At 38.5% G+C, this 14070-nt stretch overlaps 1 protein-coding gene across 6 annotated transcripts in view; it reads left to right on the forward strand.

The window, feature by feature from the left end:
• fstl4 (follistatin-like 4) overlaps positions 1 to 14070 on the forward strand; it is a 172837-nt gene that overhangs the window by 26111 nt on the left and 132656 nt on the right. The window lies entirely within an intron of this gene.

Raw genomic sequence — 14070 nt, forward strand, 5'->3', positions numbered from 1 at the left:
TCAACGCCTCTGATAAAGAATCAGAACGGCGCCCTCTGCAGGTGGAGGCTATTGTGGATCCAATATTTGTTGTATACAGTCTGTTTATATCTTTAAAGGTTATCAGCTGTGTGTAGTTTTTAATTTACTGTAAGGAATTAAATGATTTCAGCTTTTCCGTTTGGAAGAATCGATATTTGATTCAGAAAATGTAAAAATGGTGACATTTTCTGCTGCTGTGTCTTGAGTGAGCACTAGATGATTAGATTGCACTAGCAGAACTTTTCGCTCCCATAAATCAGACGTCACTGCCTCGCTCATGTCAGGAATGTTTGAAATATGATTTTACTGTGAAGAAATATAAATGATCAGGAAAAGGTTCATGAAGTCATGGAGGACATGATCAAATAAAGTCCACTTGGATAAAACAAAACTAGGCGAAGCCGCGATCATAAATACTCCTGAACATAAATCTGGTCAGGCTTGAGATTTGATTCAGTTCACAGGCTCAATATGTTTTATGTTATCATAATTATTAGCAAAGGTGTGAAAGTCAAAGACAAAAAGGTGATTTCACCGTAGTGACAGTTGTGGCTCCATTTTGAGTTTTTTGGCGACCCTGATGACGGGCTAAAGGACGACGTTCAGCTCCTCCAATTTTGAACTCATTTTATTGTCAAGAAAACATTTCATATCATTCAGTTTTGTGTTTTAAATATTTTAAATTTCTGAAGAATTTTAAACAGGTGATGTCTGTTTGAATGTAGCGACCTGAAAATTAGCACGTATGCTAAGCTTAGCTAGCATGTACTCCGAGAATCCTAATTATGTTGACGAACATACAAACTACATTCAGTAGTTAAAATTAGCCAAAAATGTTACGGCTAGTTTAAATTCTACCGGTTGCATATTGACTTCATTCAGTATGATAAATATTGCTAATAAATCAAAAATGAGCTAAAATGCTTGTTTTGACCGTGAGGCTAATGTTAGCATGAGAGCTTATAGAGCGATTAGCATGTTGATGCGGGTCATCACCAGCCTGTTGACTAACACACTTCATTTAGCATGTCGAAAATGCCTGAAATTTGAATTTTGAATTGAACTTCATGCCGTGATCTTTCCTGTGTTTTAATTCGGAAATACTTTATGGATCCCAAAGGGAAATGAAATTTGGAGCGCATTAATTCAAGCTCTTCAAAGTTTTCACTCTGTTTTGATTTATTGTCCAGTTGACTTTTTCTTTCAATGAATGCTGTGATGTTTCAAGGTATTTTATCTTTTGAGTTTCAGCATGTCTTACAGATGATGAAAATTCCCAGCTCTCTTTCTCATGAAGTAAGAATGTTATGTAAGATCAACAAAAAGGATAATTTACAGAGAAATGTTCTATTATTTTCCATGCAGTTAGGGAATAGTTACCCTTCAGATGAGTTAAATGTTTTATATGTTTTCATGTGAAGCACAAAGTAACGTTTTAATTTCTGATATGTGATTTTTCTGTTAGAAAATCTGTTCTTAAGCAGATATGCTGCTTAGAATTTCTTTAAATTTTCTAATTACCTCTAATTATTCCAATTATCTTCCACTCTCCTTTATCTGTCACCTTTCATCCAGAGGTCAAATCCTCGGTGATGCAGCTGCTGCTCTGATCTTTGGCGTCACTGCAGAGCTTTTCTTCTTACCTTCAATTTTTTCTGCTTTACACATCAACCAGTCGGCTTTATGACCTGAGAACAAAAATGATTGCTTTTCAGTTCAGATTATATGCCTGTGCGCTTGGCTCCCTCTGTCTGTCTGTAGGTCCGAACGTCTGGATCTATAGTGTGAATTTATATCTGCATACAGAAAGGCGAAAACCTTTCATATCGAATGGCTTTTCAATCGATTCTTCCACTTTCTGGAGCTCTGATGGAGGATTTAATGCTGATCTTCAAGAAATATTGAGTTGTTTGGTGTCTTGTAGAAAATACTAACACGTCCAATAGGTCTGCAACGAGGCTGAAATCCTGAGTCTATGCAGGCTGTGATTTAAAATGGACTTTCATTTTTCACATCACAGCCATTTTCAGTTTGAAGATATAAAAAAACACGATGCAAAAACACGAACATGTTTTCTATTAAATAGATTTGGTTGTTTTTTTATTGTAAAGAGAAAAAAATAAATGCATATTTCCTGCAAGTCAAATCTGAAAAATGTGTCATTATTAATGCTAATGTGTCTCCTTCACATGATTTATGGCAAATGTTTGTCTCAAGAGACAATTCACATCATGATGTCCAAAAGTTAGCAATAAAGGCTAATTATCAAAGACACAATGAGCATAAATATAATATATTGCAATTCAATACAGACAAATAAACAACAAGAGAATAATAAAGACATAGTTTTTTATCTAAAAAGAACAATTCTAGTTACAAATTTAAAAAGAATAAAGCAGTGCAGCACAAAGTTCACCACATGATGTGAACTTTTCAGTTATTCAGTATTTTTGTTGATTCTCTCGTACAGTCCTTGACGTCCTATTGGTAACAAATTGATTATTTTTTGTATTTAAATGAAGATGTTCATCCAGACGTGTCGCCCTGAAGTGACTGCAGGATGAAATAAATGATGCCACAATAAAGTGAGAGAAATCAACATGGCGATCACAGCGGCAGTGGCTGTCAGGACGGAGCGAGAACAACATGAATCAAACCCACTGCCATGGAATCTGAAGAGCGTTTTAATGAGGCGCTCGTGTTTCCCACGTAATTTCCCTAAATATGACAAGCAATTACCTTTGTCCAGGTTTGGCAGCAGACGTGTGTGTGCTTGCCAGGATTCTGCCTTTCAGGGTGTGTTGAGAATTAAAAATGCAGTTTGGAGAATCTAATGTTTGCATATTCTCCAAATGTTATCATCTATGAGGAGCATCAAAGTAATGTAGCTGCAGTCGCACATTTTTATTGACTTAAATGTAGAAAATGTGACATTAGTCATATTGGTTTAAAACCGGGTTTCCCTTAGACTGGTTTTTGTGGCCCTCAGCTGCAGTTCAAGAATCATACCAGTTTGTTTCACTGGAAAATGTGAAGTAAAAAATTAGAACCTTGTCTATCCATGTATGCACAAACTAGCTTTTATTTCATTTATTAAACTTGGCTAAATTGGCAAATATTTTGGAAGAAAGTGACCCAAATTCTGACAATGAAAATTTAGACATATTTGAGTGAGAACTATGAACTTGATTTCATAAAATGGATAAATTTGAATGCATAAATAAAAGTGATCAGATTGGTTGAGTGATCCTCTGCTTTTGATTGGATGATGTGCTGAAACGTTGCTCTGTTTGCGCTCCCTCTGTGCAGCGTTTAGTGAACTCCAGTCTGTCTGCAGTGTCCAGTTGCTCACATTGTTAGTCTTTCGCCTCAGGCTCAGTTTGTGAGACGAGACGGTTTTACTCTTGCTGCTGTTTATTATATTTCCTGTCATTGTTTCAACACATCACCACCTCAAGTGGTTGATCGTCTTGAATCATGTTTTCTGTTGTTTTCTTCTCTTTCATTTTAAAAGTTTAAGCGCTCTCTTGAAAAGTAAATTTAACTTTTCAACGTCTTTTGTGGCTGGTGAAATTCCAGTTTTGATTGAATCCGCCCCCCAAACCTCAGACCGGCTCTGTGCTAACAGAAGCATGTAGACTGGATTTAAACACCACAAACTGCTATCTTCTTGTTCATGTTCTGTTGCAAATTTAATCACAGCTTCCTCACGCGTTCCTGTAACTCTCTCCCTCTGTTGGACCTGAATTGCTTTGTGAAATAGTTTGTATCAAACGTCTCTGAAGCGATTCTTTCATCCGATTCTCACCTGTTTTTTCTTCTACTCACAATTGAACAATGTAATCTTCCAGTTTAGTTCTGCTGCTCAGTTATAAAAAAATGATTGTTCCTCTTTTTAACTCTGTTGGTACCAGTTATATGGAGTAGATTCTCAGCTTAATGCACTGCAAAAACATAAGCTTGCAAAGCATGTTTGTCTAGTTTCTAATGCAAATGTCTGAGTTCACTGGAAACAAGAAAAACAAACTTACAAAAAGTGTCTTTTCAGCATAAGAGCTTTTTTAAAGTGAATAATTCCTTAATACTGATGAAAAACATCTTGTTGCTCTGGTGGATTATTTCAGAACCAAAGAATTACACCTAGCAACCCTAGCCTAGCCTAGCCAGTTAGCAACCCAGTCCTCGATCCATTGGCAGATAAACTCTCTTTTAACATGACTTTTTTCCCATCCTGTAAATAATCTGCCATGGAAAAAGTCTGTCCTCCTCAACTTTAACCAATTATTAATTTAAAAGAAGCTCATCTGGCAGGAGGAGGGCAGAGTACTCACATTGTGCTCAGGTTACATTACTTTAACATATTTTTACTCAAGTGAAAGTAAAAAGTAGCTGTCCAAAGTTACTCAAGAGTAAAATGTATTTGGTAAAAAGTTGACTCTAGTAAATGTAGTTGGTTAACTCTGATTGTAGTCCAGCACAAGCCGTTAATGAAGCTGTGCTCATAATTCGATGCTCTCAGTTGAAAAACCGTTAAACCAAAGCAGTGGTTTCAGATTTTTTTATGCAGTTTTTAGAGCATAAATATAAATTTCTCTTAACGACAAAGCAATGAAGAGACGATCTCATTTATCCCTCACGTCTCTGTTTCCCTGGAGACGAGACACGGCCTCCAGTCATTTTTGGGAATTGCCTGTCATGTTTAAACACAAATGGAGCAATTTGTGCAAATAGAAAGTGTTATAGCGGCGCAGACTTCCAGGTGTGTTGACGGCAGCTGGGCCCGGTGGAGAGGCTCTTCACCCTGAGTGCATCAGCTGCGACGCTCCGGGTCCCTGCAAATAGGGCAGCAAATGAATTAGGGTGTCATTGGTTAAAGAAAAAACAGAAAGGAGAGCTTTTTGGTGAAATTGCTACTCGGCAGCAGGAATGGTGTGAAATCAGATAGTTATTTTGAAGTGTTGAATGAGCCGCGTCTTGGAGAGCGAAGTGATAACTCAGCTGTCATCCTGCGTGGGAACGATCATAACAAACTTCTCTGTTCGGTAAAACAAGACAAGCTTCAGATTATTCAGCACATCTCCAAGTTTTCACTGAAAAAAGAAATCCCTCGTTTCACTGGATGTTATTTACACTGCAAAAACACAAAATCTTACCAAGTAATTTTGGTCTAGTTTCTTGGTAAGACCTCATGTTTTTGCAGTGTAATATTCACCAACCTGACAAATTGATGTGAATTTTGGTTTGAGGAAACGACTAAGCGGTTTGTCCCTAAGGCCCGGAGGTAAAGGTCGCCCCCCCTAACCAGTATCACTCTGTAGCAGCTGTTAGTGATGAGAGGTCATAGCGCCAGGCAACATCTGTTTCTCTGTTGGAGCCGCAGTTCAATTCAACAAGGTCAACTGAATAATGCAACGATTCCTTTCCTGGAGGTCGGCAGAGGCCACGGGGATTGTTTCATTTGATTTTTGCACTTGCACAGAGCAGCACACATGAAATTTAAACAGTAAGGCTAGAAAAAGTAGCCACCATTAAATTTCCTTACCAGGCGGCGTAGTAATACTCCCACTCGATGAGTGAGTGGGGTCTTTCCAGAGTCGGGTCGTGTTGTGACCCGTCTAAAGGTAGCCAGATCACAACATGAAGGATCCATCCTCCTCAGACCTCAAGCAGCCGACACACACAAAGATGAACATTTTACTCATTACAATATCATTATTCGTTAGAACCAGTGGAGAACAGCCTCAGAGTGAGCCATGGTGCCAAAAACAGTAAACAAAAAGGAAACTAGCCGACTATTAACCAGAACTTACCTATTTAAAGTAAATAAACTTGCCTCCCTAATGAGGAAAAACATGAGAAAACTGAGGAAACATAATCGGTAGCTCATGCCTATAAACTTCACAAGCTGTTTTTAACCTACGGAGTCTTTATGAGACGCAGCAGGTTTAATTTGGATGTAAACTATTAAATGACTAATAATTTGATTAGTTACTCAGTACTTGAGTAACTTTTTACCAAACACATTTTCACTCCTAAGTCATTTCTTGGACACTTTTTAATTTTACTTGAGTAAAAGTATGTTGCAGTGGTGCTATAGTTTTTAAGTACTCACCTCTGGTGCTTTATTTATTTTCTTATTGTTGTAACCTTTTGATGTTTGTGGCAAATAATTCATTTTCCTCCTTCAGAAATGATTGATCTAAAGCAATAACAGCCTGTCTTCACAAAATGTTAATTTGGATTTGTATTACCCTTTGATAACAAACGCAATTAGATTATTGATCCGGTTGCATCACACCTGGATCTTATATTTATTCCTGTACATTTGAAATGTTTGTCTTCAGTGGAGCTGCGCTGTCCCAGATAATGGAGTGTTTTCCATTATTTGCATTTAAGAGACGGACGCTTCGTTCTGGAAAATAAAAAACAAGAAGCCATTCTTATCAAGGATTAGAGGCTGTGTCTTTATTCAGATCTATGCTTCTTCTTCGTTGGTATTCATGCAAGCAGTAACCTGTGAGCATTAGTATGGAATGGAGCTGCTATAAAACATTATGCTTCCTCTGTTGTGGCTTCTCATTATTTTCCCCAGGAATAATAACGTAGAACCTTGTGAATTATATCCATTCCTCTATGGACTGTCACACATTCTTCAAATGGATTTTGGTACAATCTGAGAGTAAATAACATTGAATGCCACAAATTTAAATGGTTTCAAACTGAAAAGCATATCTAATACTGAGCAATAATTGGAAAACAACGCTGCTTAGCCAAACACCTTTTTCTGGGGAAACTAGTTTGTCTTATTTTATAAATAAAAAAAAAGGGTTTCTTTTGAGGTTCAAGATAAAATGACAAATAAGCTGTGATTGAAATGTTATTGCATGAAGGAATGCTGGCTGGTAATCAGTTCCTGAATGCTAAAGCGTGGAAAGCTGAGCGTTGTGCCAGGAGAGAACTGATGCTGTTATGAATTCACCTGAGTTTGGTCAGTGAATGCAGATGAGTTGACACACTGCAAAAACACTAAATCTATTATTTAGTCAAATATTTGCTAAATACCTGTTTAGTAGGGATACTAAACAGGTATTTAGTGTCTAGTTTCTACGTCAGATTTCTTAGCACACTTAAGGAATGTACTCAGAACATGATGCGCTAACCTGTAAAACATAATTTAACAAAGCTTCGAGGAATTTTAATAATTGAGGAACTCGAATCGCTACAGCTCTAGATGCATTCCTGTTGTATTAGACATCAATATTTATTATCAACCAACAATATTAAAATCTTTACACTTAAACAGAAGCAGATGTGAGTGCAATTCAGTTTGAATTCAGTTTCTCTATAAAGCTGCAAATCACTAAAATGTTTCCTTGCAAGACATGGATCACAAACGGTTGCAGAGAAGAAAACTAAAACATTAATATTTAATCGTAGTTATTCAGTGGAAGCCTGTTGATTCAGTATCTGCAGCCCTGGACTCCTGCTTTCAGCAGTGGGTTTTAAATGCTTCTGTAGCATCTGTTACTCTTCTATCTGGGATGTATACAGTCATGTTGGGCTGAAATCTTAAATATTTGATGGCAGATTGAAGACCATCACTCAAGCCAGAGCCCTGGATGTTCTTAAAGGAAACTGAAGCCAATATTTTTCTTAATTCCACAAATAAATCTCTGCTATGGATCCCCTGCAGTGAGACGTCATGAGACGTCACATTCCCAAGTTCCCACACCCAGCTTCCATCTGGAGGGCAAAAAGCTGCGGTTTAAATGTAAGCCTGATATATATAAGAAAAAGGGGCACAGAGCTTTGACTAATTGTCAACACTACAAAAACAAGATAAGAAGGTCAGGAAAAAGTTTTAATTAAGAAAAACACAATAAAGGAAGTAGCTCAGTGAGGCTAGCTTGACTTTGACAATCTTAACATGTTGATGTGCTGCAGAATTTGTTGTTTCTGTTCAGTTAGATATAAAAACTACAACCTAAATACTATTTCTGACCGATCATCAATAGAGCAGGTGTTTAAATTAGCTAATCTAACAGCTGCGGCAGCTGATCTGCCACAGGAATCGCTTATTAATAATCGCAAAATAAACATCGAGCCTGAAACATAAAACTGTAAAGAACTGAATGTTCTGCTCTTTGGGGAAATGTTTAAGTGATTTTTGGTGCAGCGCCGCTATGAACAGAGAAAAATTGTCTTTTTTCCCTCCGCACTAAAAACATTTATCTTCCCATATCAGTAGTTTCATGTTGGACTGGATCTTCAACTTAGCATAAAATGAAAGCAGTGTTTATTCACAAAGTAAAAATAAAAAAATTTAATGGTTTTTGGAGTTAATATTAAAAATACTTTAAAAGTTTGGCCCCTCTGCTCTATGTTGGTGAATCAAATCAAGAAACTCAACCCATAAAATGTGACCTGTGCTTTGAGAAACACTTCTTTGTTTTCTGTAATTGTTGAGATAGAGATAAAAATAGAGTTGATGCCTCCTTGCTGCAGCTTTATCACTACGCAGTATTGATCCCAGTCCACCTCAAGACTCTGAGCTTTAATGTGAGGCGAGGAGAATGAGAGCTTTGGTTCGCTGGTGCCTGCAGCTAACGCTAGCCGCTAACTAACTCAGTTCTCCCTTCAAAAGACTTGAAACAGTGAAAACACAGCAGCACTAAAGTTGCTTTATTCTTGATGTAATATTGATGACATTAAACAAAGATTGCTCACATGTTCCACTCTTACTGTTTTTCCTTCTTTTCCCTGCAGAAATCTGTGTTTCAGCAGTTTGTTTTCACATAAAACACAACAGCTTCAGTGGCTGGCAGGGCCGGTCCAAGCCTTTTTGGGGCCCCAAAAAGGCTTGGACAGCAGGTTCACCACATGCTTCATTACTCCTATGTGTATCATAAGCATCATCACATATTCAGTGTTAATGTTAACCATACAGAAGCAGCAAACTACTAAACTACTAAAAGTATTTTGATTTTGAAATGCAGAATCTCACCAGGTATTTTTGGTCTAGTTTCAAATATCTTAGCACACGTAGAATAAGAAACACTAAATTACTAGTAGCTTTTCAGGAAGATATAAGAGGTTGTTTTAAATAAGCAGTTCCTTAATATTGATAAAGGTTCTTGTTCCCGTTTAGAAATGAAATAATCAGCCAACTAATTTTTCATTATTAAGAATTATTGAATTATTGTAATAAGCAGAGGTTGGTAGAAAACTCAGCGCAAGTAAAAGCAGCAGTTTCATATATGTACTGACATTTTTAAAAATATAGATATATATTTAGCAGTACTTTACTACGCTTTACTTTTACTTAAGTAATTGTATTACAAAGTATTTCTCCTCTTGAGTAAAATTTCTGTATTTTCTTCCCACTGAATAAAAACAGGCATGTTTTAACCAGAAACAGACTCAGACACAAACCTGCAGCTTCTGTTGAAGTTTAACAAGTTTTTTAATTGAATTATTGTAATTTTTCCTCTTTATATTTCAGATGTAATTTTTAAATATTAAATAATTAATTATTTAATGAGTTACTCAGTACTCGAGTAGTCTTATTACCAAATACTTTTTAAGTAGATAATGTCTTTGATTGGTACTTTTCACTTTCACTGGAGTAAAATATGTCACAGTGCTGCAGCTCATATAAACTCAGTTATATATATATAACATCAATTATAAATATATATATATAACCTCAGTTATATATATAACCTCAGTTATATATATTAAAAAAAAATTCCCTTCTCACCCACCGCGGGTGGTTCTTATCCTCTGAACTCGGGTCCTCTACCAGAGGCCTGGGAGCTTGAGGGTCCTGCAGTATCTTGGCTGTGCCAAGGACTGCACATTTCTGGACTGAGATGTCTGATGTTGTTCCTGGGATCTGTTGTAGCCATTGATCCAGTTTGGGGGTTACTGCCCCGAGGGCCCCGATGACCACAGGCACCACTGTGGTCTTCACCTTCCAGGCCCTCTCCAGTTCTTCCTTGAGGCCCTGGTATTTCTCCAGTTTCTCCTTTTTCCTGATGTTGCAGTCGCTTGGTATTGCTACATCTACCACAACGGCTTTCCTCTGATGTTTATCCACTACGACAATGTCTGGTTGGTTCGCCATTACCATTCTGTCTGTCTGGATCTGGAAGTCCCACAGGATCTTAGCTCTGGCGTTCTCCACCACCTTTGGGGGTGTTTCCCACTTTGATCTCGGGGTTTCCAGTCCATATTCTGCACAGATGTTTCTGTACACAATGCCTGCCACTTGGTTATGTCGCTCCATGTACGCTTTCCCTGCCAGTATCTTGCACCCTGCTGTGATGTGCTGGACTGTCTCAGGGGCCTCCTTGCACAACCTACACCTTGGGTCTTGTCTGGTGTGGTAGATCTGGGCCTCTATTGCTCTGGTGTTTAGGGCCTGTTCCTGGGCTGCCAGGATGAGGGCCTCTGTGCTGTCCTTGAGTCCAGCTTTTTCCAGCCATTGGTAGGATTTACTGATATCAGCCACTTGGGTTATTTGCTGGTGGTACATCCCATGTAGGGGTTTGTCCTCCCATGATGGTATCTCTGGCACCTCAACCTCCATTCCCTCTTGTCTGAGACATTCACTGAGCACATTGTCTGTTGAGGCTTTGTCCCTGATGTATTTATGGATCTTAGTTGTTTCGTCCTGGACAGTGGTTCTCACACTCACTAGTCCTCTGCCTCCTTCCTTGCGGCTCGTGTACAGTCTCAGGGTGCTGGATTTGGGATGGAACCCTCCATGCATGGTTAGTAGCTTTCTGGTCTTAATATCTGTGGCTTTTATCTCCTCCTTTGGCCAGCTGATTATTCCAGCAGGGTATCTGATTACTGGCAGGGCATAGCTGTTTATCGCACGGATTTTGTTCTTGCCATTGAGCTGGCTTCTCAGGACTTGCCTTATTCGTTGGAGGTATTTAGCTGTGGCTCCTTTCCTTGTGACCTCATCGAGGTTGCCATTTGCTTGTGGTATACCTAGGTACTTGTAACTGTCCTCTATGTCTGCTATTGTTCCTTCTGGGAGTGAGACCCCTTCTGTGCGAATCACCTTCCCCCTCTTTGTGATCAGCCGACCACATTTCTCTAGTCCGAATGACATCCCAATGTCAGTGCTGTATATATATATATATAACTGAGGTTATATATATAACATCAGTTATATATATATATAACCTCAGTTATATCTTTGGAAACTTTTCCTCCTCTGGTTGAATGTATTTTTGGAAATCGGTGTTGATTTTGAACTATATACCGTCTGGATCCAGTTTCTGTAACTCTTCAAAGTTTCTGTTTATAGTAAACTGGAGTTGATGGTATACCATATTTTTCTTTTTTGTTTTTTTTACATCTACTTCTTGTTCTGCTGATTTGTAAAAAATCCCAGCCTGCATAGAGCTCTGTTTATTTATAATTATACCTCCTGCTATTTGTACTAATGACAAACGACAGAAAAAACCACTAATCTCTTAAGAGATTAAGGAGGAAAGTAGGAACAAAACTAGCAGATGCGGAGCAGGAAGCATGGCAGGAACCCACAGATGGGATCCTGGGATCCAGAGGCGAGATTTACAGCTGGGTTTATCAGAGAACTCATGCAGAAGTATGCCACCCCTCAGGCCCCGCGGTGCTGCCAGGACCTGCTGAGCAATGATGAGCAGGCGAGGCGAGGCAGGCAGGCGAGGCAGGCAGGCGAGGCAGCCTCTGCTCGCTCCGGGAGCCGAGCCAGGAGCCCAGGCTCAGCTCACTGACTCCAGTTAATTTAGTGCCGTTCAAAGAGAAAAGCTCGCTGCCTCGACGCCGGAGCTGCGTTTGAAGGAGAAGCAGCAGCTGCTGTGATCAGCGCAGCACAGTTATCAGATGTAACTTAAAAGTGTTAAACAACAGACGCTGTAGAGGGATTATTTGGTTGATTGGTTGGCGGTACGGACAGCCCGCCCTTTAAACTCTCTGTGGTTGCCATGGTTACATGCATTTCTCTTGCTGTTTCAGCATCTGCTAGCATGTCGTTAGCGTAACTGTTTATCACAGCGTGGAAATTAAATTCATATTAGAGACCCACTCATGACGCAAACACATTGCATGCTGGGTAAACGATGAGAAAATGACCGAAGCTTCAGTGGTTGGACGTCAGTCACTGTCAGAGTTGGGTTGTAACTAGTTACATTTACTCAGTTACATTTACTTGATAACTTTTCTGAAGAAATGTGCTGCTAGCAGTATTTTTGCTACATTTGCTTGAGTAATTTTATCATGAAATATTTCTAGTCTTGAATAAAATTTCTGGATTTTCTTCTGACTGAATGAAAAATGAAGGTGTTTTAACCAAAATACAGACACACACACCTGCAGTTTCTGTTGAAGCTTCATTCATTTTTTATTGGAAGAAAAATTTAGTTTTGCCTGGTTTTGTCACTTTTTGTCATTGTGACAAAATCACTTTATAACTTGTATTTCCATAAGTTATAAAGTGGAAACACGTTGAAGTATCTCTACACCTGCAGTCTGGAAGCTCTGCCTCCTCTGTCGTTTCCTCCCTTCTCAGCGTCAACCAGTTGTTGCACAACAATCAGCACTTGGAACTGGACAATCTCTCACTTGCCCCTCCCACCCCGTTGCTGTATCTGCATGACTGGATTCAGTCGTTACTACAGCTCAGCTAACGTTGATGGATACCATTTCTCTTGGCAGCCAGTCCAACCTGTGGACGTTTCTCTGCTCCTCTTTAGTCTCCCTCTCCAGAGAGAAGTCGCTTAGTGTGATAAGTGATATTTATGGCCTCGATGGCAGTTGGGGAAAACGGGAACAAACCCAAAGAGAGGATGATTCGAAGGCATCTGGGAATCGCGGCTTTGTTTTCATTAATTGCTCCGTCTTCTCCTTACTTCTCCTCACTTAGCTTGAAGGACAAATATTCAGCTGGCTGCTGTTTTCATGTCTCACAAGCCGAGAAATCGTCTGAGTGCAGCAGGTTAATGCATTTACACTGAAATGAGGAGGATTTATTTTTATTTTGACAGGACGGCCACCTTGATTTTCCAAAGCGTTTGATTGACTGGTTCACTTCTAATCAGCAGCAATCAGGCGGGTTGATTGGTTTGATGGACCGGCTTCCAGCGATGGTCCGACGGGATCTCAGATGATGAGCTGGATTCTCTGAAACCACAGAAAATTAACCTTTATTAAGATTAAATGGTGGAAAATGGTGAGGAGCTATGGTAAAGACGTTTATTACACAATAAGTATTCATATCTGGATTTACTTTAGAATGAAATAAAAACATTTCAGTAATATCCAAAGTGCTTTTTTATAACGTAGATGTAAAATAATAAATATAACTTTACTTTTTTGATTTAAAAGGTCATTTTCATGGATATATAAAGCTATTTTCCAGTCAAAGCTAAACGGTTCCTGAAGGTTTGGAAGAAAATATCTTCTCTGAACTAAATTCAGATTTATGCCATAATTTTTCATTTTAAGTAATTTGGAAATGAATTAAATCCCATTTTGCTGATATTTACTCAGATTCAGTCAAACACCAAAGATCTAAAGATCCTCAGCTGTTGTGATCAATATCTGTATCGGTTCAAATATTGATTAGGAATCTAGATGAGCTATCGGTGATGACACCGATCTACAAAAGCAGATCTAGTCAGTCTAATTCTATGCTTTGTGCTCTGGTAATTATCACAATAAAACCAAACCTGTAGAAATGAAGATCAAAGTGTCTGTCTGACGTTTTTCATTTGAAATTTATTCGGTCCAAAACAATATTCATGTCTGATTTACTTTTAACAAACTTTTATGCAAACAAATAAAATCTTTTTTGACATGAAAATACTAATTATGTAATATGAAGTCAGATAATCAAAAAGGAGATCTTTTATTTTGTACCTTTACCAGTTAATATGTCGACTGTTTAAGCAGCTTCTGCTAATAACAGTTATTGCACTTCAGTTGGTAACAGTTTTTAGTTTGCAGATTTAACTTCTTATCATTGAATATTCAATATTTTCTCTCACCTTT

Source organism: Poeciliopsis prolifica, unplaced genomic scaffold (genome assembly GCF_027474105.1).
Source record: "Poeciliopsis prolifica strain line A6 unplaced genomic scaffold, Auburn_PproV2 SCAFFOLD033, whole genome shotgun sequence".
In the NCBI taxonomy this organism is placed as follows: Eukaryota; Metazoa; Chordata; class Actinopteri; order Cyprinodontiformes; family Poeciliidae; genus Poeciliopsis; species Poeciliopsis prolifica.